This window comes from Dipodomys merriami, unplaced genomic scaffold, assembly GCF_024711535.1.
Source record: "Dipodomys merriami isolate MVZ:Mamm:240054 unplaced genomic scaffold, mDipMer1.0.p SCAF_1511, whole genome shotgun sequence".
NCBI lineage: Eukaryota > Metazoa > Chordata > Mammalia > Rodentia > Heteromyidae > Dipodomys > Dipodomys merriami.
In genome coordinates this window covers 123,417-139,216 of record NW_027202840.1, presented here as the reverse complement: position 1 = coordinate 139,216, position 15,800 = coordinate 123,417, and the positions used below count along the sequence as shown (strand labels likewise).

Sequence of the window (15,800 nt, the reverse complement as noted above, 5' to 3'; positions counted from 1 at the left end):
GTTGGCAGTGCAAGTCACCTGCGTCCATTTGTTGTGGTTTCACCTCTGGCCCCATCTCTCCGGAATGGGCCGGGAGTGGGGTGCAGAGGTCAAGTGAAGTAACAGCCACCAGCCTGTGATTGGGCTCTCTGGCTCGCCGGTTGGGAAAGGGGAATGTCTCTGGGTGCTGATTGGCTGTCTCACTGCGTTTGGGTAGGCAACGGTAGCAGCAGTGGCAGGGGCAGGTGCTTGGAGGGACTGGACAGGGCCCAGCAGAGAGGGAGGAGGCAGGCGGAATGGGTCCTTGCCACAGGATGTGCTGAGCATTGCTTGTGTGGGCTGCCCGCCTAGACCTGCAGTGACCAAAGCTGGATAAGGGTGCTCTGGTGCCCTGTGACAACCACCAGCGATTCTATGCAGGAGAGCTTTTGCTGGGTCGTGGCCAACCGCTTCTACAAGCTGCTGGAAGGTGAGTAGGACCAGTTCCACATCCTGTGCGATGCCAATCGCTCTCGCCAGCAGCAGCAGCTGCATAGCCGCAAGCAAGACAAGACCGCCATGGTGGCTGCAGCTCCAGTGGAGCTACGCAGGAACTTAGGTTCCCAGGCCGGACGCTGGCGGCAGCCCCAGGGAGTCTCAGAAGGAGCTCAAGAGCCTCCCGGTGCCCGGTGAGCCTTGGCAGGACAGCCCAGGCCCTCAGCCACCAGGTACATGGGTAGGAGAGGAGAGGAAGGGCACCGGGTGCAGGACAACCAGGCCAGCTGCCTAGATCCTCGGCATAAGACCAAGGCACTGTGTGCAGCGAGGGTGAGCGCCCTGGAGGCATTTCATGTGCCAAGAGTGCTCTTGGCCAGGAAGGTGGGAGCCTATGAAACGGGGAGCCTGGCTGGCGCCCCAGGTGGTCCTGGGGTGCCACCAAGCCAGCAAGCAAGTCTGGAGCGGGCTGGTGCTACCAGCATGAAGGGAAGGGGGTGGCCGGTGGGGGGCCACAGAGGATGGGGGGTGGGGTTGCCTTTCTCTAAGTGGCGCTGGCCTGGCTGCACTTGCATTCCTGAATCACCCCTGACTGCTCTAAGACAGGCGTTCCTAACCCTGGCACCTCCAAGCTTCTAGATGTCTCCTGCCTCATCAGACCATGGCCTGGTGCAGGAAGAGGAAGGGCACCTCAGAAAACACTTCCACCTGACCCGCCCTGGCCTGAGGCATCTGCACCTGCCTCCCACTTCTTCCCTGAGTGCTGAGTGAGGCGAGTGGTTGTCATGAGGTGAGGTGTGTGGTTGTCACTCTTCTGATTGTTGAGGTTAGCTGTGTGGTTGTCACTGTTCTAGGTGTTGAGGTTAGATGTGCAATTGTAACTGTTCTGAGTATTGAGGTTAGGTATGTGGTTGTCACTTTTCTGAGAAATGAAGTTAGGTGTGTAGTTGTCACTGTTCTGAGTACTGAGGTTAAATGTGTAGTTGTCACTATTCTGAGTGTTGAGGTTAAGTGTGTAGTTGTTATTGTTCTGACTGAGATTAGGTGGGTAGTTATCTCTGGTCTGAGTCGAGGTTAGGTGTGCGGTTGTCACTGTTCTGAGTACTGAGGTTATGTGGTAGTTGTCACTGTTCAGAAAACTGAGGTTAGGTGTGTATTTGTCACTGTTCTGAGTATTGAGTTTAGGTATGTAGTTGTCACTATTCTGATGACTGAAGTTAGATGTACAGTTGTTGCTTTTGTGTGTATTTAAGTTAGGTGTGTGGTTGTCACAGTTCTGAGTGCTGAGGTTAGGTATATAGCTGTCACTGTTCTGAGTAGTGAGGTTAGGTGTGCAGTTGTCATTGTTCTGACTGTTCTGATATTGATGTTAGGTGTGCAGTTGTCACTGTTCTGAGTTTTTAAGTTAGGTGTGTGGATGTCACTTTTGAGATATGCGTTTGAGATATGTGTTTGAGATATGCAGTTGTCACTGATCTGAGTACTGAGGTTAGGTGTGCTATTGTCATTGTTCTGAGTATTGATGTTAGGTGTGTGGTTGTCACTGTTCAGAGTACTGGGGTTAGGAGTGTAGTTGTCACTGCTCTGAGTGTTGAGGTTAGATGTGTAGTTGTCACCATTCTGAGTGTTGAGTTTAGGTGTTCTGTTGTCACTGTTCTGAGTATTCAAGTTAGGTGTGCAGTTGTCACTAGTCTGAGTATTGAGATTAGATGTGCATTTGTTACTGTTTTGACTGTTCTGAGTATTGATGTTAGGTGTGCAGGTGTCACTGTTCTGAGTACTGAGGTTATGTGTTTGGTTGTCACTGTTTTTAGTGTTGAAATGAGGTGTGTAATTGCCACTGTTTTGAGTAGTGAGTTCATGTGTATATTTGTCACTTCTGAGTATTGAGGTTTGGTGTGCTGTTGTCAGTGTTCTGAGTATTGAAGTTAGTAGTGTGGTTGTCACGATTCTGAGTATTGAGTTTAGCTATGTAGTTTTCACTGTTCTGAGTATTGAGGTTGGGTGTGTATTTTTCACTGTTCTGAGTACTGGGGTTAGCTGTGAAATTATCACTTTTCTGAGTATTGAGATTAGGTGTGTAGCTGTGTCTGTTCTGAGTTGAGATTAGGTGTACAATTGTCACTGTTGAGTGTTGAGGTTAGGTGTGTAGTTGTCACTGTTCTGAGTGTTGGGGTTAGGTGTGCTGTCATCACTGTTCTGAGTATTGAGGTTAGGTGTGTGGTTGTCACTTTTCTGAGTAGTGAGATTAGGTGTGCATTTGTCACTGTTTTGACTGTTCTAATTATTGATGTTAGCTGTACAGTTGTCACTGTTCTGATTACTGAGATTAGATTTGTAGTTGTCACTTTTCTGAATGTTGAATTTAGGTGTGCAGTTGTCAATGTTGTGAGTACTGAGCTTATGTGTGTAGTTTTCACTGTTCTGAGTATTGAGGTTTGGTGTTCTGTATTCAGTTTTCTGAGTATTGTAGTTTTGAGTGTGGTTGTCACTGTTCTGAGTATTGAGATTAGGTGTGCAGTTGTCACTGTTCTGAGTACTGCAGTTAGGTGTGTAGTTGTCAATGTTCTGAGTAGTGATCTTAGGTGTGTAGTTGTTATCGTTAGCAGAGCTTGTTTGCCTATTCCTGGCTTGGTCAAGACTCATCCACTGCTTTCTAGGCAGCAGAAGCTCACGCCTGTTCTCCTAGGTCTTCAGGATGCTAAAACGGAATCAAGGTTCAAAGACAGCCTGGCAGGAAAGTTCAGGAGACTCTTACCTCCTGTTAACCATGGTGGGGCTGCAGTTCAGTGGTGGAGTGACAACCCTGAGCCAGAAATCTTGAGGGACAGTGCTCAGGCCTGAGCATGGACATGCGTGCACACTCACATATACATGTGTGCAGACACACACACAAAGTGTGAGTTCATGCCCTGTCAGAAAATTTTAAGTGCTAGCACCTTGACTTGTGCAAATCGCGACTCTACCTTTATCTGTGTGGAGAAGATTTGTTGCTTGAGAATCAGAAGTCTGTAAAATAAAGTCTGTAAAATAAAGATGCTGAAAACCAAATGCTATTCGGTATGTCAGTAAGTGTATGACCTTACTTAATCAAATGAGATAATGCACTTTTACCTTACTTTTTTTCTCAAATTAGAGAAATATAAAATTAAATGAGGCAAGGATTCTCCATTTATTTACTGATCTACGTAGTTTTTGCTGTAATAGTTTGAACTGATGGCCTCACTAATTTTTAGATATAGCTGTCTCCCTATGCTTCCTACAAAGCTGAGATTAGAAGTGCATGCCATCATGACTTCATGTCTAGCTTCATTTTTTTAAACAAATGAAAATGTTGTGTCCTTTAGAAGAGTGTGACACTGCAGCTAGTATTGCTAATAAGCTGACTTTTCACAGTTTTCAATTTTAAAATAAATTTTTGTCATTTTTTTTTCTTATAGTATTGAGGATCAAACTTGGGGCCTCAAGCAAGCCAGGCCAAAGGACATTATCAATGAACTATAGTCCTACCCTGTGGTGGAAATTTTAAACATGTATGACATTGAATGAACACCCTTTATTTTTCCTGACGTCAGCACTGTGAATTTATATACACAAATTTAATTACATAAATGCACAGTGCTTTTTCTTTTTTCAAAACTTAAGTGATATAATCTGGGATGCAGTCCACTTCCTGCCTGACAGTGCACTACCAACTTTTCTGTCCATTTAGAGTCTAGGCAATCTGGCTTTTGAGATATATATTTACAAATCTTGAGGTAATTTTATAGGTAGAATAACATTGTAGTTTTTTTCAAGGTGCATAATAGAAGAAAGCACCTCATTAATTTCCATTTATGTAGTTACTGTACTAAATTTATCTGTAATGAGTGTTAAAGTTCTACACAAATTTCTGTAAGCCCTGTTATGAAGGTCTGTGATTTTCTCTACTTAAATATTTTATTTATTTATTTTATTGTGAAAAAACCATACAGAGGGGTTACAATTACATGGGCAAGATAATGAGTACATTTCTTATGAAGCCTTGTTGCCTCCTCCATTGTTTCCCATTCCCGTCCTTTCCCCTTTCCACCCCACCCCCACCCCTGCCAAAGTTGTAAAGTACATTTTTCAACATAATGTATTGTAAATCTCATTGTTGCAATGGGTCCACCTGTATCCCTATTTAAACAATTTGTTTTTTTCCTTCCCCTTTAAAATTATACATGTTATGCCAAGGTCACAGGACCCCCACCAAGAAGAACTCTACAGCTGTTTTATTTAAACAGGCTGCAGCTTGGGCCTCATCTTACACTCTGACACAGTGGCGCTCAGGAAGAGAGCACTGAGCTAAGGATGTGCAGGTCTTATAAAGGTACACACCCAGGTGGTTTATCACCACCTATTGCTCTGCTACAAACAAGCAACAAGTGGTCACTGCCTCCAAATTTTAACCCTTCATTCCCCCCCATTGACTTATACTCCTGAGACACAATCTTGTAGCTCTGGGCCAAAACTAATTTCCAATACCTCACGAACTTGAACGGGTATAGTCCCTCTCTGACCTTAGCCATAATATTAAACAATAATATCAATAACAACCAGTTTATTTTTCTTTTCTTGAGGTGTATGCGGAGTGGTTGGGTAGGATGCTTGCAGACTTCCCATGTTTCCCCACGGTCATCCAGGGCAAAGGGTTCAGCTGGTCTGGCATGGGAGCAGAGGATCCAAGCAGCAAGGGCAGGAGGAGTAGTCAGTAGCACCATGTAAGGTCCCTTCCACCTTGGTTCCAGAGATCTCAAGTTGTGCCTTCGAACAAACACCCAGTCCCCTGGTTTAAACAAATGGGGGGTAGGAATAGAAGCAGAATCATAATGCTCTAAGCTGGGGCCACATACTCTTATGCAACAGCTGTAAATAGTCAAGCTTACACAGAAATTCAGTATCATCCAAATCAGCAAGCAATTCAGTCTGAAGACTAGGGATAATGGGTGGAGGGGGTCCATGCATTATTTCAAAAGGAGTAAAGCCAAACCGATAGGGTGAAGTTCTTATTCTAAACAGGGGCAAAAGGAAGGAGTGATACCCAATCTGCGCCAGTCTCCAAGGCCAATTTATTTAAGGTCTCCTTTCTGATTCATTCTTTCTACCTGCACTGAACTCTGGGGTCTATAAGCACAGTGCAAATTCCAATCCATCCCAGGTGCTGTGGCTATTCCCTGACTTACTTTTGAGACGAAGGCCCATCCATTATCTGTCCCAACAGTGGATGGGAAGACATACCTGGGTAGGATTTCTTCCAGGATCTTCTTAGCCATGATTTTCACAGTCTCATGTTTGTTGGGTAGGCTTCAACCCATCCTGAAAAAGTGTCTACAAAAACTAGCAAATATTTATATCCAAATTTTCCAGTTTTAATTTCTGTGAAGTCTACTTCCCAATACACACCTGGCCTATCTCCACGGAGGCAAGCTCCTTTTGTAACCAGTTGATTGGGGGCATTGGTGAGCTGACAGGCTTCACAAATTTTTTTAAATTTAATTTTATTTTATTTGTGAACATACTGTACAGAGGAGTTACAATTACATGGGCAGGATAATGCATACATTTCTTACCAAACATTGCAGCCTCCTCCTTTGTTTACCCTTCACATCCCTTCACAGCCTCCCCCCTCCCCCCCATCCCAATCCTATTCCTTCCCCCCACACACACCGACGTTGTAAAGCTCATTTTGGACATGACAACTTGTACTTCTCATTGTTGCAACAGGTCCACCTGTATAGATAAACAACTGGTTTTTCCCCATCTCCTCCACAAGTTATACTGACATCAAATATAGTGAAAGCAGGGGTTATACTGTGGGGGAGGGACATACAAAGCAACAAAGAGATAATCTTATAAATGTGTTAGAAACACATGCATGGAAGAAAAAAACATTAAAATACACATCTAAGGGTTCATTTTCCTGACATTACATTATCTGACCTTTTCCGCTTGACTCATACATATACTAGATATTACAAATAAGGGAAACCATGGGACCTATGTTTCTTGGGCCTGGCTTACTTCACTTAATATAATTTTTTCCAAGTTTTTCCATTTTCTAACAAATGGGGCAATGTCATTCTTTCTGATGGAGGCATAGAATTCCATTGTGTATATATACCACATTTTCTTGATACAATCATCTACTGAGGGGCATCAGGGTAGGTTCCATATCTTAGCTATGGTAAATAATGCTGCAATAAACATAGTTGTGCTGGTAGCTTTAGTGTGGTCTTGTTTGTATACATTTGGGTAAATGCCCAAAAGTGGGATTGCTGGGTCATAGGGGAGTTCTATGTGAAGTCTTTTGAGGAACCTCCATACTGCTTTCCAAAGTGGTTGAACAAGTTTACATTCCCACCAACAATGAAGTAAAGTTCCTTTCTGTACACATCCCCTCCAGCATCTGTTGTTGTTAGAGTTCTTGATTTTTCCGTTCTAACTGCATTGAGGTGATATCTCCATGTTGTTTTGATTTGCATTTCTTTTATGGCTAGGGATGTTGAACATTTCTTCATGTGTCTATTGGCCATCCTTCTTTCTTCTTCAGAGAAGTTTCTCTTTAAATCTTTCGCCCACTTATTTATTGGGCAGTTGTTTCTTTGAGGATTTGTTGTTGGGGGGTTTAATTTTTTGAGTTCCAAGTATATTTTAGATATGAGACCCTTGTCAGTTGTATGGCTAGTAAAGATCTTCTCCCAATCCGTGGGTTTTCTATTGATCTTGCTAGCTATGAGGCTTCACAATTTTTAACAATGTCCTCGATGAGTTGATTTTTACTTTGGAGTGTTGGAGCATGTCCTGCAGTCTTCGTGTTCCCATGTGAGGGACGCAATGGATTCTCTTTAGAATCCCCTTCCCCAATCTTTTTAGCAAGATAACTTTCCCCTCACCAGTTTTCCTTCTCTGTCCAGAGGTTTATAGGCCATGGGAATTTTCTTTATCCACTGCAAGTCTTCTTGGGGGTATTGAGGCTCAGGAGGCAAAGCTCGTGGCCCTGGGTCTACTAGAGTCAGCTCTGGGCTGGAGGGCCAACTCCTTAGCTGCCTGATCGGCCAAGTTATTTCCTTTGGTTATAGAATCAGTTCCCTTTTGATAGCCAGGGCAGTGCATAATGGCAATATTTGCTGTTTCCCATCTGGCCGAGGCTTAAAATTTCTTGTTTGTTTTTAATATATTTTCCCTCAGCTGTCAGCAGCCCCCTCTCTTGGGAAATGGCTCCATGGCCATGCACGTTGGCAAAAGCATACCGACTGTCTGTGTAAATGTTTAGTCTCTTCCATTTTCCCATTTGTAGGGCTTTTGTTAGTGCCACTAGCTCTGCTCTTTGTGCAGACATTCCCTGGGGGAGTGCTTCTGCCCACACTATCTCAGTGTCCGTGATGATTGCTGCGCCTGCGTATCTTTTTCCATCTCGAATGAAACTGCTGCCCTCTGTGAACCATGTATGCTCAGCATGTGATAGTGGCGATTCCAACAAGTCTGGCCTCTTTTCCTTTACCCAGTCTCTCTTTTCATGCTCAATTTCATGTTTTCTGTCCTTCCTTTCCTGTTTTTGCCACGGCTACTAGATCCCTAATAGACCTCTCACCGAGAGTCAGATTCTACAGCTGTTTTATTTAAACAGGCTGCAGCTTGGGCCTCGTCTTCCACTCCGACACAGCGGAGCCCAGGAGGAGAGCCCTGAGCTAAGGATTTTCAGGTCTTATAAAGGCACACAACCGTGCAGTTTAGCCCCATTTGTTGCTTTGCTACAAACAAGCAACAAGTGGTCACTGCCTCAAAACTTTAACCTTTCAATACCAACATCAAATACAGTGAAAGCAGGGATTATACCATAGGGGAGGGACATAAAAAGCAACAAAGAAATCATCTTATAAATATGTTCGAAACAACCGCAGGAGAGAAAAAAAAAACATTTCTTCATGTATCTATTGACTATCCTTTTCCTCTTCAGAGAAGTTTCTCTTTAAGTCGTTAGCCCACTTATTTATTGGGCAGTTGTTTCTTTGAAGATTTGGTTTTGGGGGATTTAATTTTTTAAGTTCTAGGTATATTTTAGATATGAGTCCCTTGTCTGTATAACCCATGCTTTCACTGTATTTGATGTTGGTATAATTTGTGGAGAGGAAGGGAAAAAACAAATCGTTAAACTAAGGATACAGGTAGACTCATTGCAATAATGAGATGTACAAATCGTTATGTCAAAATACGAACTTTACAACTTTGGTGAGGGGTGGGGGGAGTGTCGGGTGGGGAGAGGGGGGAGTATGGAAAGGGATGGGAAGTGGAAACAAAGAGGAGGCTACAATGCTTGATAAGAAATGTACTCGTTATCTTGCCCATGTTATTGTAATTCCTCTGTACGGTATTCTCATAATAAAAAAGAAAAGAAGAAACATTTGAATCCTTATCTTGGGGTTCCAATCCAGATGCCCCTCAATAGATGAATGGATCAAGAAAATGTGGTATGTATACACAATGGAAGTCTATGCCTCCATCAGAAACAATGACATTGCCCCATTAGTTAGGAAATAGAAATGCTTGGCAAAACTCATATTAAGTGAAGTAAGCCAGGCCCAAAGAAACATAGATCCTATGGTTTCCTTTATTTGCAACAACTAGTATATGTCTGAGACAAACAGAAACTGTCAGATAAGTTGATGTTAGGCAAAATGAAACATTTTAAATTTAGTCTGAAGATTGAGTGAATGCTTAGCATAGAGAAATGTCAAGCATTTGGGAATACACTTTTTGACATACACCAGAAACATTAATCCTCCAGAATGTGGGAATTAGATGCTTGCCCCGTGGAATTGGAAGTTTTAATGTACTAAACTATCCAAAGCTGTACAGAAACCTATGAGAGGCCCTTTGCTCAGTATATTCTCGAACCATCAGAGACTGTTTCAGCTCGCTTTTCTCAGCTTTCTTCAGAGCCTAGAAACCCTTTGAGCCAAAATGCAACTATTTTATGGGAACTCTTGCTGGAAATTTTACTGTATTCTTTTCCTTTTCTAAGCTTGTGTTTAGATCAGTGATCAAATGCTAATGCAAGCCTTTTATTGGAAAGGGCTGGTGAAATGCAAGCTGCTGTTCTAGTGTGGAAAAGCAAGGTGGGTTCAATTGCAGTTTTGACCTCTTACAACTGATTTGGGGGGAAAATGTCTGTCACTATTAGCTTTGGTCTTTGGAGATTTAGAGGGAGAATGTAGTATTTGCAGGATATTGGTAAATATCCTAGTAAGTAGCCAATTCTATTTAACACTTCAATTTACATACAGAAATGATGGAAATGACTTTACTATAAAGCAAGTTTAATTGATATAGTTAAAAATGAGATAGCAGAAAGAAGGTAGAATAATCAATGAAGTAATTCTGTAGTTGAATGGAGATACTATAATGGTAAAACACAAATGCTTATGGGTTGCAAATAGAAAATCTAAAGCAAATCTTTTAATTTTTCACTTTGCTAACTTTATTTATGTAGGTGCTAATTCTAGGAATTGAACTTAAGGCCTGGGCTCTGTCCCTTAGCTTTTTCTTTTGCTTATGGTTAGTGCTCTACCACTTGAAGCCACAGCTCCACTTCTGGCTTTCTTAGAGATCACATAACTTTTGTGCCTAAGTTGGCTTCGAACTCTGATCCTCAAATTCCATTCTTACAAGTAGCTAGGACTACAGGAATAAGCCACCAGTACTCACCTTCAACTTGTTTTTTTGTTGTTTTGTTTTGTTTTGTTTTGTTGTTGTGGAGCTTGAGCTCTGGGTCTGGATTTTGTCCCTCAGATCTTCTGTTCAAGCCTAGCACTCTACCGCTTTGAACCACAGTGCTAATTTCAGTTTTTCTGGTGCTCAATTGGAGATAAGAGCCTCATGGATTTTCTGCCAGGCTGGCTTTGAACCACGATCCTCAGCTCTTGACCTTCTGAGTAGCTTGGGTTTCAGGTGTGACCCACCAGTGCCTGGCTCAACTTATTAACAACTTAGTGACATTTTCCCCCTGATTTCAACTACCCCTTCTATTTTGGTTGATCTGATTTGTTTCTACAGTAGAAGTATAATCCTCTATGAAAATATCATAAAGTGATGTAAGTTAGATTTAAATAGTTATTGATATTATAGGATATTAGAGCCATAGAGTGAACTTAAATCCCTTGTGCAATATTTGACACTCAAAAACATTTTATATTCAAGGTAATTACATAATTTTATGTTCGTGATGTACAAACAGGATTTTTATTTTAAGACTTGATAGTACTTACTTATTTGTGTTAGAGTATAAAGTTTAGTTAGGAAATAATAATGAGAAAACTGAAAAAAATCCCTGTATTTTTAAATTTTGTAATTTTTGCCAGTCCTGGGGCTTGAACTCAGGATCTGGGCACTGTCTCTGAACTGCTTTTGCTCAAGAGTAGTGTTCTACCACTGAGCCACAGTGCCACTTCTGCCTTGTTCTGTTTATGTGGTACAGGGCATCTTGCATGGTAGGCAACCACTAAGCCACATTCCCAGCTCTATGCCTGTATTTTTATTGTGGATACATGAGAGGAATTTAATGAGATGTACATCCATTATTTGAATAAATTTTAATATTTTTCTATATGTACTATCAGCGTGGTGTAATTACTCCTAAGGAAAATCAAAGAAGTATAGCAAAAGCTATAAATAATATTTGAGGACCCTTCTAAATCTAAGGGGAAAAAGACAATTTTGGAAGACAGTTTAAGAAATGACAAAGTTCAAAATTTAGTTACTAACTTATTAGATGGCTTAAAATACAGGATTTGATTGCATATTCTAAAGCAGCAGAAGAGAAAAGACAAAAGAGGGTTAGCACTTTGTCCTTGTTTCACCTGGATGCTGGATTCTCAAATGGACAAAAAAAGATACCTTCTTGAGTGAGTTGAAAACTGAGTTGAGGCCCACACTAGAGACATATGGCAAATATATAAATCCCATTCAAGGGAAGGAAAATCTTTTTAAAATACAATGTTAAGTACAATCTAATATTGTACTTTAAACTACAATCAAAGGTACTGGTATGTACTACTTTCCTGGATGAGGTTTAGAACTATGGTTTCATAAAGCTGCTTTTGAAATGTGAAATGTAGTTAGTTTATTAAATTGTGTTAATAGAGGTCATCTATAATTAACCAGGTGTGGTGCATGCCTATGTTTTTAACCCTCAGGAGTCTTGATACAGAATGATTGTGAGTTCCAGGCTAATCTCAAACATATGTAATGACCTTATTTCAAAACACAGCAACAACAAAAAGAAAGAAAAAGATACCTATAATTATATGGTTTATCGTATACTCTCTAAAACATAAGTGAAGTCATAATAGTAATAAGGTTTTATTAAAATGAATAAATTCTAGAAAATAACATCAGCAACTTTTTCCCCCGGAAATTCCCATTTATCCAGTGGTATTCCAACTGGTTTTTGGAAAAATGAAATCTTAAGGAACCTATAGAATTGTACCTAGTGTTTCATGGATGTTGTGTTTTAGCCCTCTGCTTTGGTTTTCTGCTGGCAGGCCAGAAGTGGACTCCTAGAAAGGGGGAGCAACAAGGCTGGAATGACAGCTGGAGAAAACAGGTGATACTTAATAGAGCTGAGCAGAGATCCTACAGGGAATATGGACCATTTGAGGCCAAGAGGCAGGCCGACTTTACAGCTGAGAAGTTTTCAGCTGAAATGTATGTACAGTCCTCAACTGGGATGGTTGGGGAACCAGAGGACTTTTCAGAACAGCCATAACCCTTTGTGACCTTTCCATATTACAGATCTTAGGAACATTTTGATAGTTTAGGCAACAAGTCATTATTATTTTAGATGACACCTGAAAGATCTTCATGTATTTCAGAGATGACCTTATATCAAGATTCAGGGCCAGTTGTATAATTAAAACTAAATGTGGAGCTGGGTTCTGTTGGCTCATGCCTGTAATTCTAGCTACTCAGGAGGCTGAGATATGAGGATCATGGTTCAAAGGCAACCCCAAGCACGAAAATCCTTGAGACTCTTATCTCTAATTAACCACCAGAAAACAGGAAGTGGTGCTATGGTTTAAATGGTAGAGTGCTAGCCTTGAGATGAAGAGCTGAGAGATATCACCCAGGCCCAGAGTTCAAACCCCATGAACAACAAAAATAAATAAATAATAAATTAACCATGGGCTTGGAAGGTACTTTATCAGTAGAGCATTGGGAGAGCTCTTTAGAATATACAAGGCCCTAGTATCAATGTCTAATTCCACTGCAAAGGAAAAAAATATTTTCCATAAGTATGAGAAGCACACAGTGCAGTGTTTCACACGAGTTAACATAGCTGTTTTGCGAGACACCACCTTAACTTATGAAAAGCTGAGTGTCCTGGTACATGCCTTTCACCTATGTGGGAAGCATAAATATGGGGTCCAGGCTGGCCTAATCAAAAGCAAGTATACAAAAGTAACAAAATAGCTGGACTCTAGTGGCTCACATCTGTAGTACTAGCTACTCAGAAGGCTAAGATCTGAGGATCACAGTTTGAATTCAGCCCAGGCAGTAAAATCCATAATATTTTCTCTCCAATTAGCCAGATTAGAACTGAGGCCTAATACAGCAGCAGCTGTAAACAACAACAAAAAAAGGTAAGTAAAAGCTCAAGGTCCTGAGTGTAAGGACCAATACTGACACCAGAAAAAAATAAACAAGTAAATAATCAAAAGGAACTGGAGGCATGGTTCAAGTAGAGTGCTTTTGTAGCAAGCATACAGTCCTTAACTCAAGCCCCAGCACAGCAAAACAAAACAAAACCAAAACAGATGAGTATATTGGATTCTTTAAATTTTTACTTTGAAGTTTTACACTAAGGAGCTAATTTTAGAGTAGGGATATAATTAGGGTTTTGATTTAGCATTATGAATTCAGTCTCTTAAATAGATTGAAACAGATTCTTAATTCTATGATCAGCTAAGTAGGCTATCATGAGACATGTGAAGAAAAGTCTAATATGATACATGATACCAAACTCTGGAAAGTTCTCTGGTGTGAAGTAATGCATAGGACTGGTGCATTCTACCATGTCTCCTGAGTCAGAGCAAAGCCTTCTACAAACGTAGTTATTATTTTGCTTATGCCTCCTGTTAGTAAGATAGTTCTGTATTCAGGGAGTCAAGTTTCTCAAAGTGTTTTGACTTCCTGCCATCCAAATTCATTTAGGACCCTGTCCGAAACAAAGTCTTAGTCAAAGAACATGGCTTTATAAGGCTGGAGTAAGGAACCATTTTCTACCAAGCGCTATTTGGATATTTATAACCTGTCATGTACCAAATGATTTTTCAGGCCTTATAGGGCCCATGGGTCAAGTGTACCTCATCCCTGCTAGAGTCAATTAGAAATAAGTAAATAAAGGACCTGTAGCAGAGAGCAGCACATCTGAAGTGGTGTGCATATGGTGACTAACTAGAAGGGACACATAAAACAGCAATGCACAACCTGGTGGATCTGCCACAAGGTTAGAGAAAGTTCTGGAAAAGCTCACTTTATTTTTTATTTTTGGTGATTATTTCAAATTTTCTCTGTAATGGCCACTTTTATATGTAAAGCTTCTTGGAGCAGAACTAAATTTTTGAAAGGTTTATGTATTTTTTCTCTACTCAGACTTTTATTCTATGGAAAAAATGAAATTTTTGTTCAAATGCAGAAACCGTCGTTGCCATCATTTTTAAAAAGTATGGAACTTTAAAAAGTATAATTGAACATGTCAGTTTTTCTTTTTTTAATAAGTATGGTAGGCTTAAAAAGATAGATTTTTGTGACATGAAAATCTGTCTGTGAAGTGAAATAACATATGTAATGGTAGGGGCACAGGGATATGAAACAATGAAGTGACTTTTCTTTATTTCTTTTAAAATAATTTGATTTATAAAAACATGGCAAGAATTACATAAAGTATTCTCTTATACCCTTCATTTGGATTCCCTGAATATCAACTTCTTAACATATTTGCTTTACCATTCTCTCCTTTTCTACATAGTTTTCTCTTTGTCATTTAGAAATAAGATGTGTGAGTGTTCCTTTATCCCTAAATACTTTATGTATTTGCCAAAAACCATGAGAGAATTACTAAAGTAATTAATATTGATATAGCACTATTATCTGATTCTTTAAATTATTTAATTTGCATTCAAATTTCACGAAGTGTTCTATCTTCTTTAATCTGGAATAAAGTGTAGACCAGTTATTTTTGTAGCATATGTATTTCTCACATGACCCATTGAGAGGACACAACTTCTGATACTCCTACCAAATGTAAGTGGCAGTGTTCTCTGGTTTTCTGGTGGTTAATTGGAGATAAGGGTCTCACGAACTTTCCTGCACAGGTTGTCTTTGAACCACAATTCTCAGATCTCAGCCTCCTGAGTAGCTGGATTACACGTGTGAGCCACTGACACCCAGCTCAGGTTTCATGATCCATATGTTAATCTTCTGCATTTTGTGTTAGAGTTTGTCAAGAATTAAACTTCTTCAGTACAAGATTATTTAATTTTCATTAAGTTTTAAAATACAGAAGACCTGGTGTGCTGCTTCACACCTGTTGTTCTAGTAATTATGAGGCTGAAGCAGGATAATTGCAAGTTTGTATCCTGGGTTAGATTAGGAAGACTACGTTTCAAAAAATGCAAACTCAAAACAACAACAACAACAACAACAAAGGAAATGGGAAAAAAGTATATGGAATATATACTGTTTTCAAGGATTACAATATACACAGTGATGATTTTAGGCTTGGTTTCTATCATTAATATATTTGAGAAGACTTTGGTGTTTTGTTGTTATCTGATCTAGATTTCTATAAATGTAGGACTGATTTTCACTGATGTTGTTTCCCATGTATGTGTTTGCTGTTCAAGTATTGTGTAGACTTTTTTTTTAAAGATTTGTGTTACAAACAACCGAGAATAGCCAAAGCAATTATAGGCAAAAGAAACAATGAAGGACAAATCACGATACCAGATTTCAAGCTCTTCTACAGAGCCATAATAACAAAGACAGCTTAGTATTGGCACAAAAACAGACCCGAAGAGCAATGGAACAGACTAGAAGATCCAGAAGTAAAATCACATACCTATATTCATCTGACACTTGACAAAGGAGCCAAAGACATACAGTGGAAGAACTGAAAACAAGGTGGCCACATGCACAAAACTAAAAGAGGACCCCAACCTGTCTCCATGCACTAGCATCAACTCAAAATGAATTGAAGACCTTCCCATCAAACCTGAACCTGTGAAACTATTGCAGGACAGAGTAGGAGAGACAGTTGAACTTAC

General features: G+C 40.3%; 1 long non-coding RNA gene across 2 annotated transcripts in view; it reads left to right on the top strand.

Moving 5' to 3' along the window:
• The first annotated feature begins 230 nt into the window (after window positions 1–230).
• Window positions 231–15,800, top strand: part of LOC138827211 (uncharacterized) — a 41,248-nt gene continuing 25,678 nt past the window's right edge. For both annotated transcript variants that reach the window (XR_011372012.1, XR_011372011.1), the window contains exon 1: window positions 231–448. This is a non-coding gene — a long non-coding RNA (uncharacterized lncRNA). The remainder of the gene's footprint in view (window positions 449–15,800) is intronic.